Source organism: Rattus norvegicus, chromosome 7 (genome assembly GCF_036323735.1).
Source record: "Rattus norvegicus strain BN/NHsdMcwi chromosome 7, GRCr8, whole genome shotgun sequence".
NCBI classification, from domain to species: Eukaryota; Metazoa; Chordata; class Mammalia; order Rodentia; family Muridae; genus Rattus; species Rattus norvegicus.
The window spans coordinates 96,407,725-96,420,378 of NC_086025.1; the positions used below are offsets into that span (position 1 = coordinate 96,407,725).

Below are 12,654 nucleotides of genomic sequence, written 5' to 3' on the forward strand. Positions count from 1 at the left end.
TTTTCCCTAAAAGAACAGGAAATGTCATGAGCTTTAAACTTTCCCAAATTTGGCTGATATAATTTCCTCTGTGAATAACATCCCTGACTTTCGTGGCTAGCATTTACTTCCAGAAATGCATGAACACAACTTCTGGCAGTCATAACAGGGGCAGACTTTAGCTGTAGGATTGTTCAGAGCAGACTTCACTGAGGACTGTTGGATTGTTTCTTTCCACTTTTTGACTGGAAGGTCACTTGCTGGCTCCCACTCAATGAAACACTTGGTTTTCTTTCAAAAGAAAGTATTTAAGGATTTCTTTGGGCAAAGTGACCCTCCCCACAACTCCACCCATGATGTAAGGCTTTCACTTGGGCTCCATTTAAGTCAAAATTTACTACCATAAATTAGATACACAGGGAGAACTTAAATATTAACAATTTTTGCTGACATGTTGCTCTGAACTATTTGTTAAAGATGAGTTCTTAAGGCCTTGCATGACTTAGGATTCAGTTTGATTCTTGCCTATTGTGTTGAATTCACAAATATATCCATTTTCTTTTCATACTGTCACTCATCAAACATTCAATGATACTTCAGAGACTAGTACTGCGCTAATGCAGATTATACCTATGAAGTGATGCTGATAGTATAGATAACAAATGCATTGATAATAAATCTTATATTATAACAACACACACACACACACACACACACACACACACACACACACACACACATATATATATATATGGATTTTGGTTGTTCAAGGCTTATCTTCATGGCACATGGTAATATCATTATAGCATCATAAGAATTGACTAAAACAAATGTTATAACCCATATCTATGTTGCCAGTTGATATACACTTTTTTAAGGTATTTAGCAATGAGTGAGGTCTTGTTCTGATCCTTACAAAATTCACAAACAGGACAAAACAATCCACACAAAAATAGATCAAAGTAAACGCTTGTGACAAAAGTAACTTACATAAACGTATCTAAAGTACAAGTCAATCCTGCTGTCTCAGATTTTAGTATTTATTTATCCCACTCTGGTAACCTTTCTCAGTATTTCGTGAGTTATTCTCATTTTTATTCCAATATCCTCATGCTCTCTTCCTTCTCATATTTTTAACATATGACTTTATTTCTTGTTTCACTATTCCAACTATCATTAATTTCTTTTGGCACCACACATAGGTTCTACAGTGAAGACTCCAGTCCCTGTGACACATCGTTTTCTGTGCCAGCTTATTCCCATTCTCAATAGCCATAACAGTATGGCAGGCTGAAAATAACATCATGTTACATTTTTAGATTAACGATTGCATTCACACATTATGTCATATAAGATATTGCCAAAATCGTAAGCTATAACTTATCGATGAAGCTGTAAGGAGTAAATAAGTCAATACACAAAAAACTTTAATTTTTTTGCCAGAAATGTGGTTAGAACTCATCAATGTTATGTATAAAAGTAAAACTTGAATATAGATGTTCTCCAAGTTTTTTTTGTCTCAAAGTATAAGAATATTTCAGTTCCAAATTCTGCCACAAATAAGAGCTTTTATTTAAAGTTTACTTGTTAAACTGAATTTTATTCTGTGAAATAAATGTCATTTACTCAAATAAATTAGATCAGAAAAGACAATTCTCCTGCCACATAATAATCAAAACACTAAATGTACAGAACAAAAAAAAAGAATATTAAAACCTGCAAGGGAAAATTTTCAAGTAACATATAGAGACAGACCTATCAGAATTATACCCAATTTCTCAACAGAGACTCTAAAAGCCAAAAAGGTCATGGACAGATGTCTGGCAGTTCCTAAGAGATCACAGATGTCAGTCCAGACTACCATACCCAGCAAAATGTCCAATTCTCATAGATGAAAAACCAACAGTATTCCATGACAAAACCAATTTCAACAATATTTTCCACAAGTCTAGCCCTACCAAAGACACTAGCCAGAAAAGCTCAACCCAATGAGACTAACTGCACTCAAGTAAATACAAGAAATAAATGATTTCACACTATGAAAACCAAAAGAAGAGAAACACACACACACACACACACACACACACACACACACACACAACCACCAGCAACATCAAAATAACAGGAATTAAGAATCATTGCTAGGGGTTGGGGATTTAGCTCAGCGGTAGAGCACTTGCCTAGCAAGCACAAGGCCCTGGGTTTGGTCCCCAGCTCTGAAATAAAGGAAAAAAAAAGAATCATTGCTCATCAGCCTCTACACTTGATCTTAGCCAAAAGGCTGAGAAGTGATAGCCTCTCTAAACATCAATGGACTCGATTCTCCAATAAAAAGACATAGGCTAACAGAATTGATACATAAACAGAATCCAATCTGCAGTATAAAAGAAACATTTCAGCAACAAAGATAACATTGCCTCAGAGTAAAGGGTTGGAAAAAAGTTTTCTAAGCAAATGGTCCCAAGAATCAAGCTGGAGGAGACATTCTAATATATAATAAAATAGATATTTGACCAAAATTAGTCAGTAAGACGGGGAGGATACTTCGTAATCATCAAACAAAAAATTCACTAAGAGGACATATCAATTCTGAACCACTATGCCCCAAATGCAAGGGTACCCACATTTGTAAAAGAAACATTGCTAAAGCTTAAATCACACATTGAACTCCATCAAGGCAGAAAATAACAGAGAAATAATGTAACTAACAGAGGTTAGGATTAAAATGGACCTAACAGATACTTATAGAGCATTTCACCCAAACACAAAAGAATATACCTTCTTCTCAGCACCTTGTGGAACCTTCTCCAAAATTGACTGTATAAGCAAGTCTTAACAGATATAAGAAAATTGAAATAACCCTGTGCATCTTATCAGATTACCACGAATTAAAGCTGATCTTCAACAACAAGAGAAAGACTAGAAAGCCTACACATTCATAGAAATTGAACAACTCTCTACTCAGTGATGTTTGGGTCGTGGAAGAAACAAAGAAAGAAATTAACGTCTTTCTAGAATTCAAAGAAAATGAGAGCTGCACATACCCAAACTTATGGTGCACAGTGAAAGCAGTGGTAAGAAGAAAGTTCATAGTATTAATTGCCTTCATAAAGAAATTGAAAAATTCTTATACTAAGGAAGTAAAGCATACTTGAAAGGCTCTAGGAATAAAGAAGCAAACAAATCCAAGAGGAGTAGATTGCAAAATTTAATCAAACTCAGGAGTTTAATCAATAAATTAGAAGAAACAAAGAACACAGCACAAACGATAAGTGAAACTGAGAGAAGATTCTTTGAGAAAATCAACACAATGGAAAAATTCTTACCTAAACTAATGAAAAGGCAGAGAGATGGTATCCAAAGTAATAAAATCAGAAATGAAAAGGGGGGCATAACAATAGACACAAAGGAAATTCAAAGAATCATTGAGTCTTACTTCAAAAGCCTGTACTCCACAAAATTGGAAATGTAAATGAAGTAGATGATTTTCTTTACAGATTCCCAACTACCAAAGTTAAATCAAAATGAAGTACATTATCTAAATATTCTTATAACCCATAAGGAAATAAAGGCAGTTATTAAACCTACCAACCACAAAAAGCCCAGATCCAGATGGTTTTAGCACAGAATTCTACCAGATTTTCAAAGAAGAGCTAATGCCAATACTCCTCAAACTCTTCCACAAATTAGAAACAGAAAAACCATTGCTGAACTTCTTCTATGAGGCCACAATCACCCTGATACCTAAACTACACAAATACTCAACAATGAAAGACAGTTTCAGACAAATCTTCCTTATGGACACAGATGTAAAAATACTTAATAAAATACATGCAAACTGAATCCAAGAACACATCAAAAACATCATACACCATGTTTAAGGCTTCACTCCAGGGATGCAGGTGTGGTTAAATATATGAAAATCCCCCACTGTAATCCACCATGTAAACAAACTGAAAGAGAAATCACATGATCATCTCATTAAATTCTAAAAAGTCTAATAAAATCTAACACCTCTCCATGTTAACTCTTGGAGAGATCAGGGATAAAAGGTTCATACATAAACAAAATAAGCCAATAGCCAAAATCAAATTCAACAGAGAGAAACTAAAAACAATTTCACTAAAATTAGGGACAAGTTAGGGATATCCATTCTCTCCCTGTATTTTCAATATAGTACTTGAAGTTCTATTCTAGCTAGAGAAATAAGACAACGACAGGAGATCAAGGGGGTTCAAATTGGAAGGGAAGATGTCAAAGTATTTGACAGATGGTAATATAGTTTACATGAGTGACTCCAGAATTCTACCAGAAAAATCTTATGCCTGATAAACCCTTTCACCAAATTGACTGAATACAAAATCAATTCAAAGAAATCAGTAGTGCTATTTTATACAAATGAGAAATGGACTAAGAATAAAGTTAAGGAGACAATATCTACACCTCACAATAGCCACAAATAATATAAAGTATCTTGGTGTAACTCTAATGAAGGAAGCAAAAGATCTGTGTTTCAAGTCTCTAAAGAAAGAAATTGAAGATACCAGAATGTAGAAGATCTCCTATGCTCATGGATCAGTTAAATTAACATAGTGAATATGGCCATCTTACCAAAAGCAATCTACAGATTCAATGCAATTCCAATCAAAATTTCAACACACTTCATTGCAGATTTTGAAAGATTAATGCTCAAATGGAAAATAAAAAATCTGAGATAGCTAAAACAATCCCAAACAATAAAAGAACTTCCGGAGGTATCATGGCCCTTGACCTCACACTGTTGTAGAGAGCAAGAGGAATAGAAAGTGCATATTGGTATAGAACCAGACAGGTTGATCAGTGGAATCAAATTGAAGACACTGAACTAAACCCACATAGCTACACATACTTTATTTTTTGACAAATATGCCAAAACTATGCAATAGAAAAGGGAGAGAAACCTCAACAAATTTTGCTGTTTTAACAACAGACATTGGCAAGTAGAAGAATGCAAATATATCTATATTCATCACCCTACAGAAAACTCAAGTCCAAGTGGATTAAATACCTCAATATAAAAACCACATAGACTAAATCTAATAGAACAGAAAGTAAGGCAGAGTGTTGAATATATTGGGGATAGTTCTACCTCAAGATCCAGCTATACCACTCCTGGAAAAATACTCAAAAATGATCCAACATCCATTAGGATACTTGTTCAACTATGTTCATTGCCACAATATTCCTAATACCAAAAAATGGAAACAACTCAGATGCTCCTCAACTGAAGAATGATAAAATATGCTTCATTTACACAATGGAATACTATTCAGCTACTAAAAATAAGAACATCATGAATTTTGCAGGGAAAATGGATGGAACTAGAAAATATCATCCTGAATGAGGTAATCTGGACACATGGTATGTACTTAACCAGAAAGTACAGGATAAATATACTATGATCCAAAAAACCAAAAAAGCCATATCCCAAGGAACATCCAAGAAAGGGTGCTTGAATCTTTCTCAGAAGAGGAAATAAAATAGCTATCAGAGGTAGATAGAAGAAGGGAACTTGGTGGGAGAAGGGGATGAGAGGGGAAACAGGGTGGGGATTCAGGGATATGGATAGCAGAGGAGAGAGAACAAAACTCAGAGGTGGGTGCTGGGGGGGGTCATCTCTAGGACATGCCGGAAACCTGAGATGGGGAAGGGGGAGGGCCCAGGGTATATGTGAGGGTTAATGTAGCTAAGATCCCTAACAGTGGGGGAAATGGAGGCTGAAGTGACCATCTCCTATAGTCGGGTAGGACTCCAGTGGAGGGGATAAAGGCAACAAACAACACATGAACAAAGCCATCAACCCCATTTATGTCCTTCCTGTCAGATATGCAAGAGACAAAGACAGAACAGAGACTAGGGAATAGCCAACCAATGACTGGCCCAAATTAATATCCATCCCATGGGCAAGAATCAATTCCTGACACTATACATGATACTCTCATGCTTCTAGACAGGAAGCCTAGCATGACTGTTCTCTGAAAGAATCCATGCAGCCGCTGCCTGAAATAGACAGCAGAGACTCACAGCCAAACATTAGACGGACCTCAGAGAGTCTTGTAGAAGAATTGGGGAAAGTGTTCAGGGACCTGAAGAGGATATGGACTACAAAGGAAGACCACAGAGTCAACTAACATGGACCCTTAGGGGCTCGCAGAGACTGAACTGCCAAAGAGCAAGCACGAGCTAAACCGAGGGCCCCTGTACATGTACAGTGGATGTGCAGCTTAGTATTCACACAAGTCCCCCAACAAATGAATCAGTAGCTAATCTGTGAATCTGTTGCCTGCCTGTGGATTTGTTCCCCTAACTGGTCCAACTTGTCTGACCTCTGGGCCAGAGGGTACACCTAGTCCTGCAGTGATTTAATGAGTCAGGCTGGGATGATGTCCACGGCAGCTCTCCCTTCTCCAAAAGGAAGGAAGGGGGATTGGGGGGGAGAACTGTATGAGGGGGGGACTGGAAGGATTGGAGGCTAATATTGATATATAAATTGAATAAATTCATTAATTAATAAAACACATAGATGGAATGATCATGTATGTTGATTATAGGAAATAGGAAAAATATGAAAATAAAATACTAGTGTAAAAATTAGAAATGAGAAAATAAACAATAACAGAAATAGAGCAGAAAATAGTGCAAGAGTCACATGAGACATTATGAGAAGATGGTCTTTATGTATAATTGGTGTCTCAAGGAAAGAACCTATATAGCATGTGTCAGAAGCAGTGATTATCGCCACCTTTGTTGGTTTTCAAAACTGATGAAATATGTTAAACCACATGCTCAAGAGACAACAATGAGGCCTAAGAAATTGATAAGGAGCCAACTGTGAGAAATGGAAAGGAATCTCAAAAGTTACTAAAAAGAAGAAAATATACATCAGCAGTGGTTAAGTAGAAATATAAGTGCTGGCTTTCAACAGAAAGACTCTACAGATGACAAAAGAGGGGTCATTTGTTCACGGTGGAAGGTAGCAATGACTGCCTATAAGTTACACTCAGTAACAGACAAACAGAAAGTCAGGATCTGGAAGAAGTGTACAAAAGTGAAAGTAAAGACATTTTTCAAGAAGGGAAGCAATCATATACAGCCACCAAACTAGATAAGATGGATGAAGCAAAGAAGTGCAGGCCGACAGGAACCGGATGTAGATCTCTCCCGAGAGACACAGCCAGCATACAGCAAATACAGAGGCAAGTGCCAGCAGCAAACCACTGAACTGAGAATAGGACCCCCGTTGAAGGAATCAGAGAGAGGACTGGAAGAGCTCGAAGGGGCTCGAGACCCCATATGTACAACAATGCCAAGCAACCAGAGCTTCCAGGGACTAAGCCCCTACCCAAAGACTATACATGGACTGACCCTGGACTCTGACCTCATAGGTAGCAATGAATATCCTAGTAAGAGCACCAGTGGAAGGGGAAGCCCTGGGTCCTGCTAAGACTGAACCCCCAGTGAATGGGATTGATGGGGAGAGGGTGGTAATGGGGGGAGGGTGGGTGGGGAACACCCATATAGAAGGGGAGGGGGACGGGCTAGGGGGATGCTGGCCTGGAAACCGGGAAAGGTAATAACAATTGAAATGTAAATAAGTACCCAATTTAATAAAGATGGAGAAAAAAAAAGAAGGGAAGCAATCAGAGTATGGCAAAAAGTACATCAGTTTAAGTTTGCCATACAACACAGACTGTGAAGTGAGCAACAAAGATGTTTTAAAACAGAAAATATGCACTTACTAAAAATCAATTATATCACAGCTCATAGAGCTGACCTCAAATAAAGGAAGATTCAAATTACACAGGATAGTCACTGAAGTTGAGTAAAACTAAGCTATAAATTAATAGCAGAAAGGTCACTACTATATGAACTTCTCATGAGAGTCACAGAAAACAGTAAGAGCTACACTACAGATTTTGAACTCAGAATTACTGTAGAGAAGAGAGAATAATTGTGACAAGACCAAAAAGCAATATTTGCAATAAAATCAGATAATAAAGTATCTTCACGAACTCCAAATGTAAGCAGCAGAGGAGAAGAGCAATTCTCCAATGAAGGCATCAGGTACACACCTGGTGCACAAATACATATGCAGGCAAAACACTCACATACGTAAACTAATTAAAGAGTTCAAATTTCATTAGAGTTACATCAAAAAAAAATTGTGACCAGAAGAGGGCCTTGGAGATACCCTGGAACTGGAGCTACAGTTGTGAGGTGATATGTGGGTGCTAGAAATTGAACCTTAGATTTCTGAAAGATCATCTTGTGCCCATAACCACTGAGTCATCACCCTAGACCTCTACAGATATTTTAAAAAATTGATTCATTTTTAAAATGGTCAGGTATCCGAATATGTTGCATATGTAAACTCTGTGACTATTTGAGGGAAGAGTAGGGAAGTTACGTCAACATACAGACTTATATAAGGAGCTTCTCAAAAAGACAATAATCACCAGGAATAAAGTCAGAAGTTGACAAGTGAAATTTACAATTTTTTAAAATATAAATCAGCAAAGGGACGGTTAATATATTGCAAACGTAGGTGATCTATTTTACTTTAATTATGAAATTCACACAACCTGGTGTCACCTGAGATGGGAGTCTTAGTTAAGTGTTGGACAGGACAGATTGTCCTTTAGCACATCTGTGGAGGGAGTGTCTTGATTATTAATTACTCTATGAGAGCACAGTCCACAGTAAACAGCCTCATTTCTTGGGAGCGTAGTCTTGACCTCTGTGAGAAAGCTAGCTAAACAGGAGTCTGAGTACACTAGCAAGCATCATTGCTCCATGATTTCTCCTTTCCAATTCTCGCTTGGGTTTCCGACTTGATTTCTCTCATTGGTGAACTATGATGTGGAAGTGTAAGCCAAATAAAAAAGATAATTTGTTTTTGGTCATGGTGTTTACCACAGAATCCAAATGAATCTAAAACAAAAATCAATAGAATGGAAACAGGGTCATTATAAGGAAAGAAACAGTACAAGGTCAGAGCCGTGGAGAGGTTGGAAGTGGTGAGCTACTGATTTTGATGTGTGATAAGAAGGGTAATGAAACAAAGGATTCAGGCTGTCTTTAGACTCATGAAAAGTAGTTATATATAACCTCTAGGCCCTCAAACAGAGACCATGCTCTTAACATTCCTACTTTGGTCTAATAAGAGTAATGTACTTCTGAATTCTAGCAGGATAAGATGATGAATTTATGCTGTTTTAATTGTACTCTGTAGGGGCTGGGGATTTAGCTCAGTGGTAGAGCGCTTACCTAGGAAGCGCAAAGCCCTGGGTTCGGGCCCCCAGCTCAAAAAATAAACAAAAAAAAATTGTACTCTGTGGTCATTGCTATACCAACAACAGAAAACTGTAACAGAGTAGAGGAGTATGCTAAAATGTCTGTGGTGCACACCTGCTTGCATGCATGCATGTTTATGTGCATGTATGTTCAGGGATTCAAACAATGGTGGTGGTATATGATGATGACGGACAAGAGTGCTGGCTCTCATTCTGCAGAACTTCCTAACAAAAGAAGTCTGAATTTTCCCGAGAATGAGATCTTATAAGAATGATCCATTTGCCTCTTTGTTCTTCTGGTTTTCCCCTTAAGGTTCATACTTGGCAATTATACATCTCCTCTTCCTACACAGACGCAATTCCACATTAGATTCTGAGTTCTCTTGCACCCCAGGAGCTACTGTTACCGTAACATGCAAATACATTCACACACACTATTCACTATTGTCTCTTCCATGCCATGATTTTTTGAGGTACTGAGCATTTTATCCACTTATAAAGTTATAATGACAAACTTTGACAAAAATCAATAAAACAAAAGATCAGGTTGTACTGAGAGAGATTAATAAGAAATCTTAGGTAGATTGTTCAAGACAAGAAAGGTTTTCCAGAGGTCTCTCTCCCTCTTGTCCAGTCCTCTATCATCCTGTGCCAGTCATATTTTTGTTCATATTTTTTTCTTTCATCACTTGTGTTAAAGGAAGTGGTCAGAACTACAATAGACAGGCTGAGTGGGAATATTTAAAGTTCATCTTTACTTTCCCAACCTTAGTCTTGATTCATTTGTAAAGCAGACTGCTGTCCATGTGCATGGCTAAATTCAGCATTCAGGCTCACTGTTAAAGAAGTTTCCAAAAGAGCAAACAGACCACCAAAAAGCTGGGCCTGGGAAAGGAAGGAGAATATGTGATACTAGAAATCCTTGGAAGCATAAGAAAGAGTCTTTATTTTTTTAATGTCAGCAGGATTTCTCTGGATTAGGGCTGATTGCTCTGCTGTGTATAGCGTTGCAAAATGCTTTGAGTTTCACAATCTTCTGCGTGGTTTTCTGTGAAGTCACTGGTGGCCTCTACTCTCCAAATCACTTCACAGTGAACACTTTGATCCACTATGCTATCAGTCTTGAGCTTCTAATTGCTTCCAAGTGAATTTTGGATTGCCAAGAGTCTGGGTGGTGTCTTCCGTCTGATTCAGTTCTTTGCTCTGCACTTACATATTTCTGTGCTCCCAAAGTCCTCAGAACAACTTACTAGGCTAAATCCTTTCACTATAACAGAAATAACATATGTGCAAGTTAACCTGAAAATGGAAAGTTAGGGTCCATTTTCATTCATTAACTAACTGCAGGGGACACACTTAAAACACAAGTCTCTAATATGTTATTTTGTACGTTGAAGACAATTTTCCTTGTTTTGGATGTCCAGGTAACGTATTAGAAAAAAAGTATGTGAGATTTTAAAAGGGATGCAGAAAGGTGGCTGTTGAAGGAATTATTGCAACTAAATATGTACAGATTTTTAATGTATTGTTATCTAACCCATTTCCTATGCCCACATTCAACAAAGAAACACTCAATTATGTATGACTTGTATGCCCTTTTTAATGTACAAAAATGTACGACCATGTCACTTTGCATTCTCTTCCTATATTCAATGTCACTCTTGTAACAGCCACCCTTCTTTCATCTTCCCTACAACTTTAAAGAATTTCTTAATTTCTAGTCCTTCCATTAAACTTTCAATACTTTCCTTAGGTTATGTTAATAAAATTAAACAAATCAAATCCTATTATAGCTAGGCACATGTCACAGATGAGTCCCCTAGCACATACATATCACCCTAAAGTGTTTTCTTCCTTGTTTGTTTATTGGGATCACATGCTTCCACTCGAATTTCTAGGACTAAAATAAGTGATGGAGTGCGGGGAACTAGAAATGGTAGGGAATCCAGCACCTCTCCCAGATTATCCTGCCATTCTCTCCTATATATCTTCACTCTATCACCTTAAGTTAGGTTTAAATTTCAGCCAGCTTTGCTCCCTGCGCCTCTTAGCATGTGTTGTCCTCTGCGTCTATTGATCTGAGTTTCTGCTTCAGATTAATTCAATTCCCAAGTCTCTAAAATATCATTAAGTCATTCCAAAATGCTCATAAAGCCTGAATTATTTCTCTGTATTGTTTCATAACTGTTCCTGGGAAGATATTAGTAAGGGTCTATTCACTCCAAATAGGGGATACACACACACACACACACACACACACACACACACACACACACACACAAGCACTCACGCACGCATGCACGCACACAAACACACACTAGGAACATGGGTAAAGCTTCCTTGCTGGAGCATAGAAGCTTCAGGCAGCTGTATCACTGAAAATAACACTCCAGTATGGATGCTAACTAACAAAAGTCACATCAGCTAAATTTCTCTGCACTTAGAGGCATATATACCACAGAATCTCTTCTCCCATGGCAACTGCTTACTATTTAATTAAAGCTGGGGAGGATCTTCTTAAGAATTTAAATTTTGTGAACTTGTTAAATCTTATGAACCTCTTTCTTCCCTCCAGGATCTTTCAATTTAAAGGAAATATCTATACAATACTCTACCCTTTCCTAAAATTGGTATTTCTTTCTGCCCGCCCCCATTCCACAATGTCATCTGAACTTTGAAGAAAGTGATATGAATATAGATATTTGATTGACTGATTATGAGTCTCCACGGTAACCAACCCTCACTACAGAGAAGACATTCCCTCCAGAGAAAATTATAATATCAGTATTATCCCATGGCTATAAGTGCAAATTCATAGAAGGCATCCTGAAAAACCGCACAACATTCATTTAACAAAGCAATAGCAATGGCTCCCTCAGAAATATGCAAACTGCCTGCCTTGGTTTACAGTAATAAACACAGGTTTCTCCTCAAGGATCAGGACTTAAGTCCATTCTTAAAGTAGTTGCATGCACGCACAGTATCATGCCACCAATACACTAGTCTGCACATCTTTCCCAGCATGCTAATGCTAGTATAAAAGGTAGATCTCCAAACCAAGCAAGGCTTGGTTAACACTTCTCTCACTACAGCCTAATCTATGCTCAAAATATGTGATGTTTTCAGCAATAGAGATTTAGCGTATGGTTTTAGAAGGCAATAAACATTTCATAAATGATAACAAATAACCTTTACGGTTTCTGAGACTTTGGTGATCAACTAATAGAGAGGTAATTTCCACCAAGAACTATGATTTCTACCAAAAATTTAAGGTTCCTGGGAACTACTTTTGCTATGCACATGATATGTCTCATCCACAGCTTTCTAGGTCTTTCTAAATGCT

The 12,654-nt window shown here is 37.5% G+C and overlaps 1 long non-coding RNA gene across 1 annotated transcript in view; it reads right to left on the reverse strand.

Moving 5' to 3' along the window:
* The window catches only part of LOC120093675 (uncharacterized), a 101,734-nt gene that overhangs the window by 54,708 nt on the left and 34,372 nt on the right, over nucleotides 1-12,654 (reverse strand). The window lies entirely within an intron of this gene.